Source organism: Echinops telfairi, unplaced genomic scaffold, assembly GCF_000313985.2.
Source record: "Echinops telfairi isolate 266 unplaced genomic scaffold, ASM31398v2 ScPeMD7_2;HRSCAF=8, whole genome shotgun sequence".
NCBI classification, from domain to species: domain Eukaryota; kingdom Metazoa; phylum Chordata; class Mammalia; order Afrosoricida; family Tenrecidae; genus Echinops; species Echinops telfairi.
The window spans coordinates 63,220,385-63,225,250 of NW_022103898.1; positions in this window are offsets into that span (position 1 = coordinate 63,220,385).

The following is a 4,866-nucleotide window of genomic DNA, read 5'->3' on the forward strand; positions in this document are numbered from 1 at the left end:
CACAATGTTGTTGCTCTATAAGGAGTTCAGGTTAAAGCCAATATCCTCGTTGAGAAACCTGCTTCCGGCCTGCATTTCATACTGAACAACTGGAGTGGTTTCCCACCTCATCCCCTCAATGCCAGTTCTTCCCCTTCTGCATTCAGATCATGTCGGCCTTGACCTCAGAAGACTGAGAAGCTCATAATGCTCATCTATCACCTGCATCGCAGTCAGGACTTGTCTATTATTGTTTGGTGTCATCGCAAAGTTGTTTTTCTGCATGCTTAGTGAGAAGCATAATCACGTATACCTTGTTGACATGTAATGACAGTAGGAAGTTCACCACACAACAGGTGTGTTCCACCTGCAATGAAGGTCTTACTCTCCTCACCTGACCACAGATGTAAAAATAGGATCCTGGCATTTTGCTTATTGCAATGACGTAAGCAACCTTTCAAGTGAAAACCAACCAAAACTGCAGGAGTTTACAAACTTTAGAAGAGAGTTACAAAAGATAGCCTAAGCTTTTTTTTTTTAAATGTGTGTCACTTATATATATTATGTATACATATTTATATATCATTTTTCATATAGATGAGAAAAAAATTGCCACCTCAATTGCCAAGAGTGGTTTTATGAGAGTGGTTTTATTATGGAAGAAGGTCCTGTGTAACAGTAGGTTCTAAAGCTTAGAAATTCATCTCTGTGTTAACTCAATAAATCTGACTGAGCATCTGCTATGTAAGGATCCCTGGTGGTGCTGTGGGTTAGACATTGGGTTGCTAACTGAAAGGTCAGAAGTTCAAAGGTAGCTACCTCCCAGCTGGAAACCCTGGATAGAGTTGCTATGCGTCAGAATCTACTTGATAAGTGTGGAGTTTTTATGTAAGAGGCATTGTGTTATGCACACTATCTACAGGTGAAAGAGCATGTTGGTTTTCCTCCCAAAGACATGCAAACAAACCATTACAATCCAATAGAGTCATCATTCTAGTAGGGATCTATGCAAAAGATAAATTGAGCGAGCTCCAAGGGGGCCTGGAGTCAGTCTGAGGAAGACAGTAAAGCTTCTCAGCACTTGACTGAACAAAAACCGAAAGAAGAACAGAAATTTGCTTGGAGGGCAAGTTGGGGTAGGGGACTTTTGGTAGAACATTCTAATGCTCACATAGCCGATTTCCTCTTCTTCCAGACACAGGAGAAGATTATATTCCCCCATTCTATTGCAATTAGGCAGGCAATGTCCTAATTATGGCCATTGAACTATCAGTAGAAATGACTTGTGTAGTGATTAATTGCTGGTGTGAACCCATTCAATTCTCTGTCTCTACTTGGGAAACTGAGGAGGGTGTATTTTTCAGCAGGGGGTTAAGGCTCTGTGAACCTGGGTCCCAGAGTGACTAAGGAGGTAGAACCATTTGCTGAACCATGATAGTCATTGTGGAATGAAGAAGAAATACATTCTTGGGTTAAGCCAATAAACGCTTAGAATGGGTTTTGCTTCAGTATTCTAGATAGAAACAAAAGCATATGAAAAATAAAGGAGAGGGGACAATAGTCAAATCCCCTCTGTGGAAAAAAAGTTTTAATTTTTTTGGAGATACTCTCCCCTCAAGGCTATGGGCCAGAACTCTCTACTTCACAAAGTTTGGGGTTTGTGTAGTAACTTCTTTCCAAAGAGTAAGTATCAAAAGGGGTGGGGTGCAAGAAGTAACTTCACAGTGGAGAAAAACATCTGACAAACCCTACCTCAGCCTGGGGATAAAATCATATTGATAGCATGTACCTTCAGTACAGCATACGAAAAAGCATGTTACCTGTATAATCTTCCTCTAAAAAGCACATAACCCCAGTCTAATTACAAGCAAATGTCAGATAAATCCCAATGGAGGGTCCATTCTATAATGGCCCTCTACTGTGGTCCCTATCAGAGCAGTTGATGGTGGTAGCTGGATACCATCTAGTTCTCCTGGTCTCTGGGTCATGGAGACTGATGTGTGTCATCCACTGAACTATCTGTTTCCATATATCTTCAATTTTCATCATTCTTTTTTTTCTCTGGTTCTCTGGGGAGAGAACAATCGTACCTTATATGGCTACTCATGAGCCATTAAAACCCCCATTGCTACTCACCAAAGTAGGATATAGAACATCGTCTTCTTTGCAGGCTATTGAATCCAAGTAATTGAGCTGTCCTCCAGGACTGCACTCCTGCGCCCTAGGTCTGGGGACGCTTTTCCATTTTGATAAATTCCTGTTTACTGATTGGCTTTCTTTTGGATTGTGCTTTTTGGTGTCATATCTAAGGAATATCTGCCCTATCCCAAGGCCCAAAGATTTTTCTTTGGGAACGTCAAAGCTTTACATTTAGGACTATGACCCATTTTGAGTTCGTTTTTATGTAGAGATTTCCTACCCTGTTCACACTTGGACAAGGAGTCACCAAGAGCTCATCTCTTTCAGCATTCCTGCTCTTCTCCAACTTTCTGTCCGTTACCCCTGAGGAAAGACCACGAGGACCAGTGAATGAGTGGATCTGTTCTTGATCCCTAGCTCCGCGGAGTCTGAGACGCCTATTAAAATGTGGCTGCTGGCTCTTCCCCACACTGCAGCAGGCTCTCTCCCGCTGTCGCTTCAGTGGTTCTAGCAGACCTGAGTCTCTTCTAAACGCCTTCGTGTTTCTTTTCTCTCCAGGTCTCCTCATATCTTTGGTCACTAATGCATTTCTAAAAACGATGTCTGGGAAGTCCCTGGGTGGCAGAAATGACTCCTAGCTAAACAGATGGCAGGCCTAGTGCTGTGCCTCGAAAAGGTCACAGCTGGGAAAACTTCAGGGGCAAATTCCTATTCTGCACGCCAGGTGGCCAGGGGCTGGCTTCGTCACCAATGGCTGCCAGTAACAAAAGGCCTCCGAGGAAACCCCACAGATAATGAATGGTATTCTTAGGAAAGAGGGTCCAGTTATGGGACATGCGTGGTACTCCACACATGAGTAATGAAAATGGAAAAACAAAAGCTGTCTGACTGGTTTAGGCTATTGGTGTAGGTGAGAGTGGCAGTCTTAGATGACCATAGCACTGAGAATTATGTTGCTAATATTTAAGAATTATGCCTTTGTGCATAAAAATGCTTATGGTTAAGTGGGAAACAGGTGAATGGATTTGCCAACTTGAAAACATGAGCTGGGACCTGGGTGCCACTCACATGCAAAGGCTTTGGTTTCCACTGTCAGCGAGAAGGGTAAGGGCTGACAGGAGCATCGGAAGAAGGAACAGGGACTCAGTGTCCTGCTATTGCTACGAAAGCACTGACTTTAAACCTGAGTTCAAATCCTGGCCCTGCACCAAAACTACAGGATCATGTGAAGAGCCTTATCACGGAGCCTCAGTTCTGTGTGAGTTGTGAGAGCTCGAAGGGATCACATAGGAAGCGTGCCTGTCCCAGGTCCTGGCATGTTGGTCCAAGCCTACTGAGCGGCAGTCTCCTTCACAATTTCTTTTCTCTTTGCCCGCCTTATTTGCACCTCAGCAGCTCCTGGAAGGTCCAGGCCTTGATTTCTGTCCATCATATGAATCTGAAAGTATGAGTGTGGTGGACCCTATCTGGGTAAGGTTGAGATTCCCAGATTTATTAAGACCCTTTGAAACTCCTTTGAGGGAGCAAGAGTAGTCAGGAGAGGGCGAATGGGGGTAAGCCCAGCATTGTTGGGGATAGGCACGCTTGGTTTTAGGGATGGAAAAGGGCGAGTCCCAGTTTGAAGTGCTATTGGGATCAACCCTGCATCACCATGCATCTTCATCTTGGCCACAAGGAAGACAGGTAGACCGTCTATCCCACCCCCACCCCCACCGGGCTGCTCAGATTTAGATGTCACCAGGATGATGGAAGGCACTCTGTTGGTCTCTCCTCAAGACAGATGATTGGCAACAGACAACACGGTATTGTTTTGAGTTGTCTGGGCTCTCCAGCTTCAGGATAATTGATTCCCTCAATTGAATAAACATCCCAAGATTGTTTGAACATTGTAGTTTGTTGCTGTTGTTAGGTACTGTCCAGCTGGTGCCAACAAAGTGACCCTGTGTACAACAGTAGGAAACACTGGTTGGCCCTATGCCATCCTCACAATGGTTCTTCCACTCCAATCCTTGTTGCTGCCACCTTCTCAGTCTCTCTCATTGAGGGCCTTCAGCTTTTCCCGAGAACCTGCTACTTTACCAAATGTGATGTCCCTCCTGCTAACATATCCAAAGTATGTGAGGCAGTCTTGCCATCTATGCTCCTAGGGAGCTTTCTGGCTATACTTCTTCCAACACAGATTTGTTTGTTCTTTTGGCAATCCAGGGTATGTTCAATATTCTTTCCCAATACCACAAAACATCAAAGGAAGTGACATTTATAGAAGAAAAAAATCCCCTAATTTTCTGCTCATGTGACCAAATGTAAAGTACCTCTGAACGGCTAAGCAAGACACTAAGACAGGGAATCATTCAGAATACAGGGATACAAAGCCCCGATTGTTCAGACCAACGCCTCCTATTTCCAAACGCGTTCTACCACGAAAAAATGATCTTTGACTAAATTCAAGCCATTTGAGACCCAGTTCCTGTGAATTTTGGATCTTAATTGAGCAATCTCATCAAGAGAAAAATGCACAAACTCCACTAATCTCTGTAACTCCGAGCAGTTATTCATACTCTATGAAGCTCAGTTTCATCCTCGATAAGATATAACCACTGATGTCATTACTTTGTCACTTTGTTAACTTTGCTTATGGTTCTCATCCCCATCATAATCAAAACAGAAGATAGACATATACTTAAGGAAGGGAAGAGCAGTTGCCACTTTCACAACTTTTAGTGATTTCTGTTGCCAAATTTTCTAGTT